This window comes from Microcebus murinus, chromosome 1, assembly GCF_040939455.1.
Source record: "Microcebus murinus isolate Inina chromosome 1, M.murinus_Inina_mat1.0, whole genome shotgun sequence".
Lineage (NCBI taxonomy): Eukaryota > Metazoa > Chordata > Mammalia > Primates > Cheirogaleidae > Microcebus > Microcebus murinus.
The window spans coordinates 104,039,056-104,059,731 of record NC_134104.1 but is presented as its reverse complement, the minus strand read 5'-3'; the positions used below and the strand labels follow the sequence as shown (position 1 = coordinate 104,059,731).

The window sequence follows — 20,676 nt, the reverse complement described above, 5'->3', positions numbered from 1 at the left end:
CAAGATACAGCGAAGTTCAATAATTTGCCCATATTTAAAGAGCCATAAAGTGGTAGAGGCATGATTCAAAGTCAGGCAGTCTGGTTCTAGAGCTTGTGCCTCTCACTTCTGCTCTGCTGCTGCCAGGCACCGGCATACAGATGATAGTCAGACTTCAAAAACGAGTGAAATCAGTTTTATTAATAATTCACTGTAGGGATAGGAACAGCTCAGAGGACTGAGCCCAGGGGAACTCAAATCTTTAGAGCACAGAAAGATGAGGAAGAGATAACAAAAAAGCCTGTAAAGAAGAAATGAGTGAAGGAGGAAAACCATAAGAAAGAAATTTCTAGAAACCAGATGAAGAAAGTATTTCAAGAAAGAGTGTGATCAGCTGTCAGATGCTGCTGGAAGGTCAAGTGTTGTGAGCATTGGTAAATGATTGCCAGGTTTGGCAACACAGGTCATTGATGATCTTGATAAGAACGCTTTGGGTAGAATTATGGGGGAAGAATGAACCCCAATTAGAGTGGGTTAAAGAGTGAATAGGAGGAGAGGAAATGGAGCTAGTGAACATACACAACTCTTTAGCTGAGTGTGTGTTGGGGCATGGATGGTAGCTGGGGATGGAGAGAGAAAAATTAAGTCAGGTTTCTGTGATAAAGCAGACGATATAATGAAAACGAAAATATCGATGATGCAAAAGTGGGGGGGAAAAAACCACGTTATATAGTTTTGAAATGTTTCCAAACACTTGCATAATTTGCTACAGGAGTGACATATGCATTTCTGTGATAAGAACATGCAGTGTAATTCCCCTCCCTGTAAGAATGTGGCATCACACTTTACCAGATCACATATGTGAAGTTTGGCCTCAACTACTGGATCCCAAAACTGATATAAACCCAAGATTTTGGACAGATACATTGAGAACTTAGGCTGCAACAGGGATACTCTCTGCCAGCTGCTTCTCCAAAGACCAAGAGCTCAGGCTATTGTCTGAAGCCTTGCCCACACACATTGGCACCGCTCACTGGCATCCAGGGACCTTGCCTATCATTGTGGATCTACACTGCGTTGGTCCCCATCTCTTCCAAGAACCCTTCATGGAAAGGTAAGCCTCAAACTCCAATTAGATTTTACATCCACAAAGATCTGCTTCCATTCTGATTGAGACACCAGACTTTAACAATTGGACTCTAAATGACTTTGGGAACTCATTCACTATGTGCTTAATGTACAGTAGGCTCTCCTTATCCTCTGGGGATATGTTCCAAGATGTCCAGGGAATGTCTGAAACTGCAGATAGTACTGAACCCTATATACACTGTGCACTGATTTATTTTTCCTTCTTCACAATTTCACTGATAGAGGATTCGTTCTTACCATAGATGTTAGCAGTCTCAGCATACAATTTTTTCTTTCCTTACTAAATCAAGAACTTTCTCCTTTTCACACAAAAAATAGCACTTTATGGCTTCTCTTTGAAATATCTGAATTGCCAGCATCACTACTTTTGCACTTTGGGGCCATTATTCAGTCAAATATAGGTACCTCATCTTTTGAGTGTATTCCCTGTGAGATTGGTTCTTGTTATTGTCACCTTCTTTGAGCATTGTCAGGAACAAAAAGAATCTCTTTTGTATGTAATTTAATCATGTGATTTCTGAAATCAGACTTTGATCTTTTTATTTTAACAACACAAAACACCCCAATTTGAACAGGATCCAAATTCCTAATATTAAAGAGGCAAGTGAGGCCGGGCGCGGTGGCTCACGCCTGTAATCCTAGCTCTCTGGGAGGCCGAGACGGGCGGATTGCTCAAGGTCAGGAGTTCGAAACCAGCCTGAGCAAGAGCAGGACCTCGTCTCTACTATAAATAGAAATAAATTAATTGGCCAACTAATATATATATAGAAAAAATTAGCCGGGCATGGTGACGCATGCCTGTAGTCCCAGCTACTCGGGAGGCTGAGGCAGGAGGATTGCTTGAGCCCAGGAGTTTGAGGTTGCTGTGAGCTAGGCTGACGCCACGGCACTCACTCTAGCCTGGGCAACAGAGCGAGACTCTGTCTCAAAAAAAATAAATAAATAAATAAAAAATAAAAAGAGGCAAGTGAGAACGGGGGCCACATCCATTGCCAAGAGGAATAGTCAAGTGTAAGAACAGGAAAAGTTGCCCCTTCCTAATGGCAGGAGAAGAAGGCAGAGGATGTGGGTACGGGGGGTTGACAGATGTGGTGGGAATGTGTCGAAGTCTTCTTCTAGTGGCTTCTATTTTCTCAGTGAAATAAGAAGTTAGATTATCAGCTGAGAGTGAAGAGGGGCAAAAATGTTGTGGAGGTTTAACTGAAATGGAAAGGATATGAATTAGGAGAGTGGGAATTAAATAGATCAGGGAAACATGGTAGAATTGCATGGTGGTAGCACTAGGGGTCTGCTTGAAGTTAATGATCATAAATTTAAAATGAGATTCAGTCAGTTGATGCTGAATAAATACCTCTCATTTTCTAAATGGCCACTTTCATTCTAATCACATATTTGGAAAAGGATAAGAAGACAGATCTTTGAATTTTTAAAAACTAACAAAATCCCCAGAAAATTTGCCAATTAAATTATAGTATTATATCAAAGATAACTTTTTGATTTTAATAATTTTACCGTAGTTATATAAGAGAATTGCTATATTTTAGAAATTACGCAATAAAGTATTGGGGGGAAAGGACATCATATGTGCAACTTACTCTTAAATGTTTTAGAAAAAATAAAATATAAGTATAAAATGAAATATACATATTATTTTCCTTCTCAGCTTTATTAAGGTATAATTGACAAATAAAAATTGTCTATATTTATGGTATATGACATGATGTTTTGATATATGTATATGTTGTGAGATAAACTAATTAACATAATTTAAAAAAAAATAAAGAAAAAAATAAAAAATAAATAAAACAGCACATGAAAAACTGTTAGGGGAATATGTTCCTCTCTGTGCGTTATAGAATGGGCAATTAGTATCATCTCTGGCCTCTGCTTACTAAATACTAGTAGCAACCACTCTCAAGTTGTGACAGTCAAACATGTGCCCATTCTCAAACATTCCTTGGAATAATATCACCCCTGATGAGAAACACTGTCTTAATAAACACTTGCCTGTAATTTCTATATGTGGAGTTTTAGAAGCTTCAGAAGTTAGATTTAGAAGCTAGGATTATGTATACATACGTGTGTATATAAATATGTATACACACATGTATACATACACCACACATGTACAATACAGAAACATATGTATTTATATATACATATACAGTATTAATTTATGTATATTATGCATTTATGTGTATGCACCTATATTTATGTGCATATAGATAGAGACAGAAAAAGAGCAAGACAGAGAAAGAGTAAAAAGGATACAGCAAATATAGTAAATGTTAATATTTGGGGGAATCTGATGTAAAAGGATTTAAGATTTGTTTATACTATTCTTACAAATTTTCTATAAGTTCAAAATTATGTCAAAAAACAAAAAGGCTTTCAGGCCTATATTTGAAATGAAATGCATTTGAAAAATTAGTAAAGTCTTATATCTTATCTTGATTTCTTCCATATATTCCTATAATGCCATGATTCTGAAATTTTAAGGAACTATTTACTCAGAATGTATATTTGAGAAAAAAGTCAAGACAAGACTCATGCTAGTTTGTTTTTACTTTGTGGCTCAAAGCATTAGAGGAAATCTGTCATTGTGGTATAAATGTCTTACAAAGGAAAAACATGGTTATATTGGCTGTTACATAGATTCTCTCTGTATTTGCATTTTTCTCCAGGACTCTTCCACACAACAAAAAACATCTTATTCAATGCAAAATTCCAGTAACTGTTGTTGATTCCTCTCTCTCACACTCCACAACTAGTCCATCAGAAAATGCTGTTGACCTGATCCTCTGTATCCCTCATGAATGCCTCACTTTTCTTTATGTCTGTGATTCTCACTCTGATCCATGTCACCATGTCACTCCCCCAGAGGCCTGCTTTCCCTACTACCCTTTCCCCCAGTCCATCTACACAACAACCTAGGTCATCTATTTGATATCAGTCCTGTTTAAATGCTTAAAATGTTCAGATGCACTAGCATTTTCTAGACCCCATCTATATGCCCAACTGCCTCTCTTTCTCTTTCCTCTGTCATTCCACATGCTCCAGCCACACTGAATTTTCTATGGCTGCTGGAACAAGCCATGCCTGTTCTCATATCAGCAGTCTCCATTGGAATGCCCTTCTTCCTGACCATCCACATCTCAACATTTATTCAGCAAGGATTTACAAAGTATCTCTTATGTGCCAGGGACCATTCCAAACTCTGAGTTTATAATAGTGAAAACAGCAGATATAACCTTTTTCCAAGGGCTTATGTTTCAGGATTTGTAGAGCCTGAAATTAACATAATTTGGGTACTGTCCTCAAGAAAAAAAATTACACAATTATTAATGCAAAATTAGATTTTAATTATTTAGAATGAGACAAGAAATTTCAACAGGTTTCTTGGCCTTGGACATTCAGGCTCTTTGTTCTGAGATGAGATGTCCTTAGATGATTTTCTAGAAATGCCTGCAGAGAAAGCCTTCCTGAACCCTAAACTCTCTTCACACTGACTACTCGTCAAATTCCATAGACTCCTAGCACTCACCAGAACTTCAGGCAAGTGAGGTACTATGAAGGTGAAACTTCATTGGCTTTATGGAAAATTCATCTCTAATTCTGTGGATAAGACTGATAATATACAGTCATACCAAAATATATTTTCAAAGAGTGATAAGTAGTATAAACATATAAAAGAAGGCAATATGGTTCAGAGCACATGGGCAGGAAGAATTAAATATTGTGGAAGTGAAGATCTTAACCTTGATCCAGGGTAAAGACTGTACAACAGCCACAAGCCTTTAAAGATAAAAAGTTCTTTGCTTTTTAAATTTTTATTGAGGTACATTTTTTTAAAGGGATAACAGGGAAGGGTAGCAGAAGGCTGTGCTGCTAGCAATAATTTCATGGATATGACACAAAAAAAGATGGGTAACAAGAGCAAAAATAAAAAAGTGGGACAACATCAAGCTAAAAAGCTTCTGCACAGCAAAGGGAGTAAAAAGGCAATCTATGGAATGGGAGAAAATATTTGCAAACCGTAAATATCTAATAAGGGGTTAACCTCTAAAATATATAAGGAATTCCTACAACTCAATAACAAAAAAATCTAATAACCTGGTAAGAAGATGTTCTAAGGACTTGAATAGACATTTCAAGAAGACATATGAATGACCAAAATGTTTATTTTAAAATATTCATCATCACTAGTCATTAGAGAAATGCAAATCAAAACCACAATGAAATATCACCTCACACCTGTCAGGATAGCTATTTTATTTATATATATATATATATATATATATATATATATATATTATATAATATATATAAAATATATATATATTTAAAAGACAACAAGTATTGACATATGGAATACTGTTGGTGGGAATGTAAAATGGCACAGCTGCTATGGAAAACAGTATGGAGGTTCCTCAAAAAAAAATAGAACTATCATATGATCCAAAAATATCACGTCTGTGCTTACTCAAAAGAATTGAAATCAGGATTTTAAAGCAATATTAACATTTACATCTTCATAGCAGCACTATTCGCCATAGCCAAGATCTGGAAACAACCTAATATCTTATCCATTTGTCCACTGACAGGCAAATGGATAAAGAAAATGTTGTATATACATACAATACATATACAACCTTAGCAAAGAAAGAAATTCTTCAATATATGGCAACATGGATGAACTTTGAGGACATTATGCTGATAATGCAATTATTAGCCAGTCACAGAAAGATAAATACAGCATGATTCTATTTTATGAGGTATCTAAAATACTCAAATTCATAAAATCAAAGAGTGGAATGGTGGTCACCAGGGACTGGATGGAGAAGGAAACGAGAAGGAAGTTTCAGTTATGCAAGATGAATAAGCTCTCTCTAGAGATCGCTGTACAACGTTGTGCCTATAATCTACAATAAGGTATTATACACTTAAAAATGTGTTGACGGTAGAGTTCATGGTGAGTTCTTACTACAGTAAAATAAAATTAGCAAAAAAGGAAAGAAAGAAAGAAAGAAAGAGAGAGAGAGAGAAAGAGAGAAAAAAGAAAGAAAGAAAGAAAGAAAAGAAAGAAAAAGAAAGAAAGAAAGAAAGAAAGAAAGAAAGAAAGAAAGAAAGAAAGAAAGAAAGAAAGAAAGAAAGAAAGCTGTATTGTATTTATTATAATGCAAAGCTGGTTTATATGTAAAAATCTATAAAAATAAATTTTTAGAGAAAAAAGGATTTTGCTATATGATTAATAAAGCTAATAACAAAGATTAATCAAGATAAGCAATTGTCACTTTAATCATTGAGATTGTCATTCAGATCACCTTGCAGGGTATTTAAAGACAGCAACTTGCCCAAAACCCATTTGGTAATTGTCTTAAAATTCTTAGGTCTCTATTTGAATAGAAGTGCATAGTGCAGTATCTTAAAGAAATTACCAAAAAGAATGAAGAGGGAGTTCAATTTTAACAGAAGACAAAGAGCTCACAAAGACAAAAGAAAATACTGTGAAAAACTTCAAATTCCTAAGTACCATGCCTTAAATACCAAAGACCCCAGGCCTGCATATCAGCTTAACTTACTGATAGATAGGGTCATGTAGAGATAGAGAAAAGACATTGTCAGCCACATTGTAGTGTCCCAAATCTGGGATGAAAACTCTAAATGTTTCTAAACTTCTACTGAATCACAAAGAAATTTTCTTGAAATTGGACTTTGTCATTTTATAAGTACTCTACTTAGACCTTAGAGACATTTTAACAAAATAGTATTTCAATTTAGGTTTTTAGAGAAATTAGTCTAATAGAGTTGGCTATCTTAATGACTATTCTGACTTCTATTGTCACTGAGATAATATGCACAAATATTCCCGAACTGGGAGCTTTTCCCAACTCCTCTTTCAAATTCTGTCAGGTAAGTTCTGCACGGTTGATGCAAACTAATTTCTGACAATTTCTATAATGGAATTCCTTCCATCAGCCTGGTCAATTTGTTTAGGGGTCTAGCTAATTCCTTTTGACTGATATGAACCCACAGTTTAAAAAAAAAAATCAGAAGGACAGAAACATATGTAATGAAAAGAAAATGTCTCTCTTACTATTTCATGCCCAAAGGTAAGCAATTGAGAAGTTTCTTATGAATCCATCAGAGAGTGAGGGAAAGACAAACACACACAGACACATATGTGTATAACGTTTTACACAAATTGCACTTTATTCCAAAGGATATTTGAATCTTTACATTTTCCAATTTGAATAATTGTTGTCAAATTACCTTTCCAGGAGGTATATTTTTACTTTCCTACAAGTAGTGTATGAATGTATCTATTTCTTCATGCCCTCCCCAACATTGGATGTTATCAAATCTCTTTGTGTTAATCAGAAAGGTGAAAAATATCACCAGTTTTGCTTTTGTTGACTTTATTTAATTATGAATGAAAGTGAATATCTTTTCATGCTTTTTTGGCCATTTATATATATTTTTTCCAAGTGTTTATCACCATTACCTGTTTCCTGCTACATTTTCTTTTATATCGCCAGTCATGTAAGTCCTTGTAAATTTAGAAAACTCATCATGTATAGGTTACAAATACTTTTCCAAGTTAGTCATTGTTTTATTGTATTTTATAAAACTATGTTTAGAGTCTTTTTACAGTACATGGTTATTTTTTAACATTTTTTAATCTTTTTCTTTGTGGCTTTGATGTTTTATGTTCTGCCTAGAAGGCCCTCCTATACCAAGATTATTCAAAAGTTTACCCAGCTTTTCTCCTAGTAATTTTATGATTTTATTTTTAAATCTTTGATGTGCCTGGAAATTATTTTAATATTAGTATTAAGGTAGGAATCAACTATTTTTTCAAGCTTCTAACACATTTTTCTAGCATTATTTATGAACCTATTTTTTTCTCCACTGATTTGATATGCTGCCTTCATAATATACTGATTTCCCACAAATGATTGCATCTATTACTGGACCTTCTATTATATTTCCTAGATCTGTATCTCTTATGTTACCAAACTCTTTTAGGTATTTTTCCTTAATTATGCATTTTATTATCTATACACTGGTCTTTTTAAATTACTTTTCTTTTTCAAAATTGTCTTTGCTTTACTTACTTACTTTTACAAATTTACTCTGGTAACATTCTGTATAATTCCCCCAAAAAATCTTTTTGTATTTGAATGAGATTGATTGACTTTAATAAATTCATTTAGCATTAATTGCTGGCTTTGCAATGTTGACTCTACCTATCCATAAGCAAGCTATTATTTTCTCTTATCAATCTCAAAGAAGTTTTAAAAATGTAATCATAACACTCAAATTCTATATATTTCTCAATATTTCTTTTTATAACTATTGTAAATGGAATCTTTTGCTTTTTCATTTTAACATTTCTTGTTAGGACAGGTTCTTTACTGTTAAAAACAGTTGTACATTAATTTTGCAACTAGCCATCTTGCTAAATTTATCATACTGATTTTAGGAGGATTTTTTGTTTTTCCTTCCAATTTTTAGGTAATCATCTCACCTACAAATAATGATAATTTTCTTCCTATTTTCCATTTGTTTGTTTTTTCTAGTACGTATGCCTCTTATTTCTTTCTCTTGTTTACTTTATATTGGCCTTTACTTCCAGAACAATAGTAAATATGAATGTTAGTATTGGGAATCCTTGCCTTTATCCTGAATTCATCTTTCATTGGAATATTTATAGTATTTCCCCATTAAGTGGTTTCATCATGCTGGATGTTTGTCACGTACCTCTGTACATCCGACATCGGGATGCGGTATTTTCCCCCTTTTAGCCCAATATTTTGAGGTACTCTATTAGTTACTTTTCTAATGTGTAAATATCTTCGCATCCTTGGGATGAACCTCACTTGACCAGGAAGTATTCATGTAATAGTATTTTTTAATTGACCCACTTAATGCCATTTACAAATTTTTAAAAGATACTTGTATCAATAGTATAAATGAACTTGGTCTATAATTTTTTTGTAGGGAGAGGCAGATTTTGGTATCATTTTTCTGCTCTATTAGTAAGTGAGGTTGGAAGTTTTTCTTCTTTCCCTATTTACTGTGATATCAGGTTAGAGTTATCTATGAAACAATTTGGACTGATTTTTTCTGAGTAGCACTTCTATGTTTTCTGCAATTTGTTTTTAATAAATTTAATAAATAAATGGGAAACTCCCCTCATGTGGAACACTTCATTCCATTTTTTCTCTCTTCTACATCTGTCTGCTTTTGTTTCTTTTCAGAGTACTGGAGTAATTCAGAACATTTTTGGTTTCTGTTCAGAGTTTTGCATTGTAATCAGCAAGAGAGATGGGCTGTAGTGGAATTCTTTTCTGTGATTTTTGCGTTTGTTTAAAGATACCCTTTGCCTTTGTGCTTATGTGACAACAAGGCTTGAATAAATTCTCTCATTAACCAATTTCATCAAAGCTCTATAGACATTCTGTCACTGTGAAATTAGAGGAGTCTGAAATTACCTGCATATGGCCTTTTTACACCTAGATCTTCACAGAGTTCTTTGTCCTTGAAGTTCAGTAAATTCTTCAGAATATCCTTTGATGATGAACGTTCTGTATCAATTTTCCCTAAAATATGGTAGGCCTTTTAATCTGTAGTTTCAGTTCTTCCTTCTTCTTATAAAAATATTCATTATTTTATCTTTCAATGCTTTTGCCTATTCCAGTGTTTGATTTATCTTATTCACAATACTAAAGATTTTCATATGGAATTATCATTCGCTGTCTACATATTTTACATGCCTTCTATAATAATTGTTTTAATCTCTTTGATATCAAATCACTGATATTATCCCAACCTTTCTTCCATTTCAGAAGCTCTGTTTTTAACATGCCTATTCCAATCCTTACTGATTCTAATTTATTTATTAGCTCTGTGTTAAGCACCCTGTTTGTTTTCTTAGCCCTAAAATCTCCCATTTTATCTCTTCCTGCTGCTTAATTATTTATTTTTTATTTATTTTTTTTTTACTGAATATATGGTCTTTCTTTTGTGATCAGATCTCTCATGGTTTGTATAGTGGGTTGAATAGTGTTCCTCTCAAATTTATCTTTGGAACCTCAAAATGTGAGTTTATTTGGAAATATAATAGAATCTTTGCAGATGTAATTAAGCTAAGAATTGAGATAAGATCATGCTGGTTTAGCATGAATCCCATATCCCATGAGAATACCTTTATAAGAAACAGAAAAGGACAAAGAGAGAGACACAGAGAACAAGGCCATGTAAAGATGATGCAAGCCAAGGAATACCAAGCATTACTGGCAACCACCAGCAGCTAGGAAAGACACAAGGGAGAGTTTCTACCTCAGAGACTCCAAAGAAAACCAACCCTGGTGACAATTGATTTTAGACTTCTGGTCTTCTGAATAGTGAGAAAATAGATTTTTTTTTTTAAGGCAAGCATGAAAATGAGGTTTACTGAGGAAAGATAGAATTATAGGGCAAGAGCAAGATATAGGTCTACAAAGCATGGTACATAAACCACAGATGACAACCAGACCCATTGTTGCAGCAGGGCAGGTGAAAGGAAGGGTGAAGAGAGAATGATTCCCATTTTTTAAGGCTACCTAGTTGTGGTATTTCGTTATGGCAGACTTAGGAAACTGATCCAGAATTTGATTCTGGAAAGTGGGATGTTCCTATAACAAATACCTAAAAATGTGGAAGTGGCTTTGGAATTGGGAAATGGATAAAGGCTAGTAGAATTTTGAGGCACTTCATAGAAAAAAAGTCTAGATTTCCTTGAATAGTTGGTTGCTAGAAATATGAATGTTAAAACCAATTCTTGTGAGGGCTCAGATGAGAAGCATGGTAGGGAAAGCTTCTGTCATCTTACAGTGTACATATATCATCATGAACAGAATTTTGGTAGAAATGTAAACACTAAAGATGCTTCTGGTGTGACCTCAGAAGGAAACGGGGGACATGTTATTGCAAACTGGAAGAAAGACAATTCTTGTTATAAAGTGGCAGAAATCTTGACTGAATTTTGTTCTATAGTTGGGTGGAAAATAGAACTCATAAGTGATGAAGTTGGATATTTAGCTGAGGCTATTTCTAAGCAAAATGTGAGAGATTTAGCATGATTGCTCCTTGCTGTTTACAGTAAAATGAGACAGGAAAAAGGCAAATTGAAGTAGAAACTGTTAAGGAAAAAGCAATTGGAATGTCATGAGTTAGAAATTCTCAACCTATCAGATAACATGCTCTAGAATAAGACCAAAGGTTCTGAGCAGTCTTTTGCTGTGAAAGATTACATGTGTAACTCAATAATCAGACCAACTCTCTCAGCAGAAGCCAAAATTGAGATGAGGTTATTCAAGAAAAAAAACTTATGGAAGCCCCTCTGTCTGATGGCCTGGAATGCCATGAAGTGCTTAGGAGCCCAACAGATTTTTGAGCATGTTACACCAGAAGAACCACTGCCAGCCTGTACTGAAAGAGACAGAGATAAGATAAAATGAAGGAGGCAGTCAGGCTTCTGGGATTCTACTAACAAGAAATTCTTTAGTCTTTTTTGTTTTAGTGCTTTTTAGGTAGCTTTCATGACATTTCTTTTTATCTTAATTATTTTCATTTGTTCTATCAAGATCTTCTATTTGCTCCCAAATAATTTTGGAGCATTGTTCCTTTCATGTTACTGAGAACCAATTTTTGATTCCTCAGAGCTTTTGTATAAATATTTTCATTTTTATGATTTTGCATGAAGGGGAAGAGTTAAGTCTAACTATGGACATTCACAGATAGGTAACCTCGCCTATATGCTCTCTCATATAATTTTGTTAAAAATTCACTCTATATTAAAATGGGCTGAAGACATCACTAAGTACCTCACAAAAGAGGATATTCAAATGACCAATAAACATATGGCTAAAATTAAAAATACTGAGTTGGCAAGGATCTGGAACAACCAGAAATTTCATTGATTGTTGGTGTAAATTAGTTCAACCATCTTGCAAAATTGTTTGTCAGTATCTACCCATATGTTTGGAGATATATCATATGTACACTCTATGACTCAGCAAGTCAACTTCTAGATAAATTTCCAACAGAAATGTAATAATGTGCTCACCAAAAGACATGCAAAATATGTTCATAGCATTTCTAAACTGGAAACTGCTCAAATACCTCAACTATATAATGAAGCAAAAAAATGCAGTGTGTTCACACAATGGAATATGATACAGGAATAAGAATGAACAAACTAAAACTACATACAACAATATAGATGAATCTTACAAACATAACATCGAACAAAAAAGAGAGAAAGAATCTATTGTATTATTCTTCCATTTATATAAAGTTCAAAGACAAGCCAAACTAATCTGTGGAGTTAAAAGTCAGGATAATGGTTACTTTTGGGAGAGGTGGGTAATGACCGGAAGGGAGCCCAGGGAGATCTCTGAGGTACTAACAATATTCTCTTTCTTGGTGTGATTGCTAGTCACATGGGATTCTTAACTTTGTAAAAATTAATTGAGATGTACACTTATGATTTACTCATTTTTCTAAATGTATGTTATAACTAAACAAAGAGTTGTGGGGTTTTTTATTGTTTCATTTTAAGTTCAATGCCTTAGTTCATTCCTCCTAGTCAGGCCATGGTTTGTTTGTTTATTTGTTTGTTTGGTTTTTTTGTTTGTTTTTGCATGAGCTACTCTTAGGATGTGTTTCACCAGCTACCTCTATCAATCCACTCCCACTTAAGATTTCTCTTTTGTTTTTAACTACTCATCATTGGTTTGTAGAAAGGGATTTCACCTGCAGTTCTCTAAGTGTCTCTTCCTTCAGGTGATGTTGTCTTATTTTCTTTCTGGCATCCTTTATTCTAGACCTCTCAACAGTTTTGAAGATCAGTTAATTTTCATGATTCTCACAAGTTTTCACACTTCTTTACCCAGCTTACTTCCCCTTAGTGAGCCCTTGTAGACTTGCCTGCTTCTGGTGCATTGGTGAAAAGTGGCTTATATTTTATACTCTCAAAGGCTTTAATGTGGTTTCCCCTGGCTGACCAAACACTTATGCATTCATTTTTCTTCAAACTGTGGTGACTATGTGTGGGAGGGGAAGGAAGGAGTGAGGAGAGGCTAGATCAGTGATATTTTTTTAGGATTTAATTCATCTCCTTTCCTCATACTGCTTATAGGATGGAAGAAGGAGGGAATCTTCATAATGCCTGTCATATTTTGTCTTCGTTTTCCTGACTTGGTTATATATCATTTGTTTGATTCCTGATGTCATATTAAATTACACTTTTGTACATGTCAATTGTTGCTGTTTTAAACTCATTTGTTTATTTATTTTGGAGAAGAAAGAATCTATTATATAACTTTTTTCTGCCATCTTATCCCAGAAAGCCCAGCCAAATTTCCCTAAAGGCTACTGTACATTCTAAGATGCATCCGTAGTTAGTCAATTAAAAAAACTTATATGAACCCCCATAAATAATAATAATAATGATACATGCATTTAGCAAGTAAACATTTTTATTGAAGACTCCTTATAATAACTGACCCGTTATTACGTAGTAGAATTCTGAGTCCAGACTCCAATAAATAAGAACATCTTTCTCTCTTCAAAGGACATTTAAACATTGCATATTTTTTTATGTATTTATTTATTGCATCTTTCCTCCTTGAAGGCAATGACAGTATCTTATTTACTGTTCACTGCCCCACCCCTACTGCTAGGACCTTGGATAATGTCCAGTTCTAAATAAATATTTATGACTGAATAAATAAATGAATGAATGTGAATGTAATCATAACAAAATATAAACATAGCATGCTAATGCTAGAAAAAGAGAAAGATGGAAGAATCATCTATTTGCCATTCTTTTATACTTTTAAAACATTTTGCTAGCATTGTGCCCAAGAGCAAACAAGAATTTAACTTAATAAGTTAGAAAAAGAAAAACCTAAGAAAAAATATTTTAAAGATAACATCAGAATTGAATGAAAAATAAACAAATGAAAATTTGATAAACAAAACCATACACTGACTTTTAAAAAATGCCACAAAATGAACAAAGAAATAGCTCATAAGCCTCACCAGGAAAAGGACTGAAAACAAAATCTCCATATTAAGACATTTGAAAAATCTCAATATTTTGCCAATAGTAACTTTAATTTCCTAGTAAAACTCCATTTCTAAAACTACTTCAAGAAAAGGAAGAATATGTGAACTTGTCAAAGTGCTGTTTCTCACAAAAGGCACAGGTTCCAGATGATTCCATAACTGAGTTATTTCAAATCCTTAAGGAATAAATAATTCTTCTGCTTAAATGTTTCCAGATCATAGAAAAAGAGGGATCACTTCCAAGTATACTTTATGAGGTTAGCATATTTATACCAAAACCTGGCTGGAATGACATCAAAATAGCTGATAGTTATAAAGAATATTCTGCATACCAAGAACTATTGTAAGTGTTAAAGGAATATAAATTCATTTAATTCTCACAAAAAGCATATGAGATAGAGTATTATTCCCTTTTTACAGATGACAAAATTTAAATAAGTTAAACAACTTCTTCAAGATCCCACAGTTAGTAAATGTTGGACAGGGATGGAACCAGGTAACTTGCTTCTAGAAGACAAGCTGTTAACTACTACACTGCGTGTCTCCCATGGAAAATAGAAACTACAGCCCTACTTCATTTATGAATGATGATACCATCATCTGAGATAATTTATTAGCAAGTTTAATTCAAAAATATATTCAGTGAAAAAGAAGAAAACATATGTAGCATGACCAAAGTAAGGCTTTTTTAAAGAAAATTAAAGTTAGAGTAATTTTACAAAAATTTATTTATAGAATATAATTCTTAAATTCCAGATAAATTAAAATTTTTATGTAGTCTAGTCAATCAGAAAATATATGTATATGTAGGATAAATTTTGTCATTATTTGCAAATAGTATAATGAACACAAATAAATAAAATTTAAAAAATTTAAAACAACATAAAAATTCAATGCAGGGGTTGTTGACTAGATATTGGTGGGCAACTACACCTAGAGTCTTCAAGCAGGAGTTGTTAATCAGTTGATCAACTCTTTTTTTTTTTTTTTTTTGAGACAGAGTCTCGCTTTGTTGCCCAGGCTAAAGTGAGTGCCATGGTGTCAGCCTAGCTCACAGCAACCTCAAACTCCTGGGCTCAAGCAATCCTCCTGCCTCAGCCTCCCAAGTAGCTGGGACTACAGGCATGCGCCACCATGCCCGGCTAATTTTTTTCTATATATACTAGTTGGCCAATTAATTTATTTCTATTTATAGTAGAGACGGGGTCTTGCTCTTGCTCAGGATGGTTTCAAACTCCTGACCTCGAGCAATCCACCCGCCTCGGCCTCACAGAGTGCTAGGATTACAGGCGTGAGCCACCACGCCCAGCCAGTTGATCAACTCTCGGGCAATAATGGTAAAGGTAGAAAGTAACTACATTTTACTTGCCACTTAAAATTACTTTGACCTACCAGATCATAGATTACTGACTCTAGGAATGAATCTTCATACACGCCCTTTGGGAGGCTGGGGACAAGAGTGACATTCTGAGAAGCTGCAGCAAAATTCTGATTTCACAGCTGAAAGACAGCCTCTTTGATCTGCAAATGTCCTCCCTTTGGGCTTGCTGAAAGCTGAAATCCCATTATTGAAGATTTTTCTCATTAACTAGAAGCTTTTCTAATGTGTTAAATGAATATTTATGGTTAAGATGGTTTACTAACTTTCAAGAGACATTTCTACCTTAGTACAGGTAATTCACGCTAAGTATATTGGTCTCTCTAGTCTTTAGTTTACTCATTTGTGCAATGAGGGGGGTTGAACAAGAAAATCTAAAATCTCTTCCAGCTCCAAAACTTCATGATCCTAGAGACCTCAGAGTATTCCCACAGAGAAGGTTGTGATGGAGCTAAAGTCCTGAGGCCCTGATGGCACTAAGAAGGAGCAAGATGGTGAAGGATTGGCAGGGGTGGGAAGTAGGGACATGATTCAGAGAAGGTATCTCAGTTTAGGCTGCTGTAACACAAGACTATAGACTGGATGGCTGAAACAACAAACATTTATTTCACATAGTTCTGGAGTTTGGAAGTCTGCAATTATAGTGCCAGCATGGTCAGGTTCTGGATGACAGCCCTCTTCATGGCTATGTTCTCGCATGGCCTTCCTTGGTGTGTGAACATACCAGCACACACTCTAGTTTCTTTCTCATATTACAATGACACTAATCCCATCATGAAGGCTCCACCCTCATAACCTTATCTAAACCTAATTACTTCCCAAAGGCCTCACTTCCTGATACCATCCCATTGGGGTTAGAGTTTCAATATAGGAATTTTGGGTGGGCACAAATATTCAGTCCACAACAGAGAGCTACAGACAAACTCCAAATCTTTCAGAAGTTTGTCTAAAGTATGCCTTATCAAACAATCATTTGCATGTAACACATATAAAAAAGATGTGTCAAGTTAAAAGTACCCATATAAATAAAAAGTACCAAGAGTTCTTCATTCCGTTTTATTCTGGAACACGAAGTCATGGAGGAAGACTCTAGTACTATAACAACCATTTATTGCAAGCTCGTATTTGTCACTGGTGTATAAAAATAAGATTGACTTTTATTTCAACCTTATACAGCTCAAACTTACTAGACTCACATATCGATTCCAACAATTTATCAGTAGGTTCTTTTAGATTTTCTAGTACACATCATGTCATTTTCAAATAATAGCAGTTTTATTTTCTTCTTTCCAAACATTTAACATTTTTTTCTTTGTACTGTCTTACTGCCCTAGCTAGGATTTCTTGTTCAATGTTGAGTAGGAATGGTGCCAGATAACATCCTTGCTATATATTGTAATTCTTTATTAATTTAGATTTACCTATTTACCTTTACATTGTTCTTGCCTTTCTAAGTTTTCACCTGCATCCTTTTCCATTTGCAAGATGAACACCCTTTAATATCTCTCTTGGTGTGGTGAATTTGTTGGTAACAAATTCTCTTAAGTTTATCCTCATTCTTGAAGATATGTTTTTTAAAAACTTTGAAGACTTTTGTCTTTAGGCATCTATTCTTCCTGTTGAAAATTCAACTATCAGTCTTATTGTTAGTTCTTCAAGTTCAAGATTGTTAACTTCTCACCACCAGCAAGAAATAAATGTAAACCTTCTGGGAAGGAACATAATACACTAAATTTAGAATTATTTCACAATATTTTACATACAATTTCTAGTAACCATTCAAATTTTTATATACCAATTCCAGACACATGAGGAGAACAGAAATAAAACTTTAGAGAAACAATAGAAAATACAGACAAAACAGGCAATCACCCACCCTCCCCTCTCCACTTCCACTCCTCTGCCACCTGCTTTTTATGATTTTTCTCCTTGACGTTGGCTTTCAGTGTGATTACTATTATGTACCTGGATATGATTTTCTTCTTTATCTGTTTTCTTTTTTTAACTAAGCTTTGGCTTTTTGAATCTGTGTTTTTTATCTTTTACCAGTTTTAGAAAATTCTCAGACATTATTTCCAAGTGTTGCTTCTGTCCTATTCTCTATATTCTCTTTCTGGGACTCCAATTACCAATAGAGCAATCCCCCCTTATCCACAGTTTCACTTTCCACAGTTTCAGTTACCAGGAGTCAACCATGGTCTAAAAATATTAAATTAAAAATTCCCAAAACAACAAATGTTGGCATGGATGCAGAGAGATAGGAATACTCATACATTGCTGGTGGGACTGCAAACTAGTACAACCTCTGTGAAAAGCAATATGGAAATACCTCAAAGATTTACAAGTAGATCTACCAGTGATCCCATTACTGGGCATCTACCCAAAAGAACAAAAGACATTCTATAAAAAAGACATCTATGCTAGAATATTTACAGCAGCACAATTCACAATTGCAAACATGTGGAAACAGCCCCAAGTGCCCATCAATACATGAGTGGATTCATATAATGTTGTATATGTATACCATGGAGCTCTACTCAGTCACAAAAAACAATGGTGATACAGCACCTCTTATATTATCATGGGTAGAGCTGGAACTCATTCTACTAAGGGAAGTATCCCAAGAATGGAAAAACAAGCACCACATGTACTCACCATCAAATTGGTATTAGCTGATCAATACTTAAGTGCATATATAGTAATAACATTCAATGGGTGTTGGACACACGGGAGGGGGGGATGGGTATATACACACATAATGTGTACGGAGTATACCGTCTGGGGGATGGACACACTCGAAGCTCTGATTTGGGTGGGGCTAAGGCAATATATGTAACCTAAACATTTGTACCCCCATAATATGCTGAAATAAAAAAATTAAAATTAAAAAAGAAAAAAAAGGATTGACAAATGGCCCTAAGGTCAAGTACCCCAAATGGAGGTCTGACTTCCTAGGTTTCCTGTTTCTCCTGGATTTTGACCCCAGAGTTTTTCACTGTTTTATCATATTAACCTCTTTTGTTTTTCTATTCACAGTGGGAGTTTTGTTCTGTATTTCATATAGTCTGCTGTTACTGATAACCATTTCTCCTCTTTAATTCAAAATCTCTCTCCTAAAGTCTCTTGTTCATATATATTTTTTTAACTTTCTCAACTACGATATGGCTGGACAAAAGTTTCTGACAAAGTGATCACAGAAGTACCTTGTAAATTTTAGCTTAAAAGAGGTCAAAGAATTTTAAAAGTACATGTCTAGTTCTCCCAAGTGTCTTAGTACATTTTGTGTTGCTATAACAAAATACCATAGACTGGGTAATTTATGAAGAACAGAGATGTATTTCCTCACAGACCTGGAGGCTGGGAAGTCAAAAATCAAGCTGCCATTATCTGGTGAGGGCCTTTTTTGCTGCCTCATAACATGGTAGAAGGGCAGAGAGAGAGAAGAGAAAAAGGCTGAACTTGTCCTTTTATAAGAGACTGACTCTCACAATAACAGCATTAAATCATTCATGAAGGCAGAGCCCACGTGGCCTAATCACCTCTTCAAAAGTCCCACCTCTCAACACTATCACATTGGAGACCAAGCCTACATGAACTCTGGGCAACACATTCAAACCACAGTGCCCAAGTATAAGTCAGGCAGAAATATGTATTTTTTAGGCAAGATAAAGTGATCCTTTGTTCATTATATGGCCAGTTTTGTTATGCCAAATAATCTTAGCAAATTTTTCACCATGTCATTGTCTTAAAAAGAATACAATCATTGATAGGCAAAGACAACCAAAGCATAAAATAATGTTTAACAGAAAGCTCTTTAGCATCACATGTTGTCATATGATAACCTGCTTCTTGTCAGATAGTTAGGATGTGGTGGTTAATAGTAAAGTCATTAGCAACAAAAATGACTGGGTTTGAATTCTAGCTCTATCACTTGCTGGGGCAAGTTAATCTGTCCAATCCTTAGTTTTCTCATTTTTAAAATGGAAATAACAATAGTACATACTTAATCAGGAGTATATAAACAGTAAAGAAAAACATTGCTTAGGAATTATTTATATAGCACAGTGCTTTGTATACGGTAAATATTTAATAAAAAGTATTCATTATTAGTCATTATACTAGACCACAATTTCTCAACCTTGGCTCTATTGATAGTTGGACTGTACAACTCTTTTCTAATGAGCTGTCCTGTGTAAGATGTTCAGAAACATCTTGGCCTCTATCTACTAGATGCCAGTAGTACCCTTTCAATGTGAAATCCAAAAATGTCTCTAGACATTGCAAAATTGCCCAGTTTAGAAACTCTGTGCTGGACTATTGTGTATATATATAAAATAGTCATCATATTCAAGTGTAAAGAATGTTAAATTTGGGCTGGGCGCGGTGGCTCACGCCTGTAATCCTAGCTCTCTGGGAGGCCGAGGTGGGCGGATTGCTCGAGGTCAGGAGTTCAAAACCAGCCTGAGCAAGAGTGAGACCCTGTCTCTACTATAAAAAATAGAAAGAAATTAATTGGCCAACTAATATATATAGAAAAAATTAGCTGGGCATGGTGGTGCATGCCTGTAGTCCCAGCTACTTGGGAGGCTGAGGCAGAAGGATTGCTTGAGCCAGGAGTTTGAGGTTGCTGTGAGCTAGGCTGACGCCACGGCACTCACTCTAGCCTAGGCAACAAAGTGAGACTCTATCTCAAAAAAAAAAAAAAGAATGTTAAATTTGGAGTTAGAATATCTGAATTAATTTCCCGGATTTTCCCATTATTAGTTCTATGAACTTCTGAGACTTCTTTGATAACTCTTCATCTCAGTTTCCCCACTATATGTTTATGCCTATGTACAGACACACCTCATTTTATTGCAACTTGCTTTACTGAACTTCACAGATATTGCAATTTTTAACAAATTGAAGGTTTGTGGCAACTTTGTATTGAGCAAGTCTATGGGCATCATTTCCAAACAGCATGGGCTCACTGCATGTCTCTATGTCAGCATTTTTTAGCAATAAAGCACTTTTTACTTAAGGTACATATATTGTTTTTTTTTTAGACATAG

The 20,676-nt window shown here is 34.8% G+C and overlaps 1 protein-coding gene across 2 annotated transcripts in view; it reads left to right on the top strand.

Moving 5' to 3' along the window:
- Positions 1-773: 773 nt before the first annotated feature.
- The window catches only part of MME (membrane metalloendopeptidase), a 129,536-nt gene continuing 109,633 nt past the window's right edge, over positions 774-20,676 (top strand). For both annotated transcript variants that reach the window (XM_012774378.3, XM_076004497.1), the window contains exon 1: positions 774-1,093. The gene's annotated coding sequence lies outside the window, so the exon portion shown is untranslated. The remainder of the gene's footprint in view (positions 1,094-20,676) is intronic.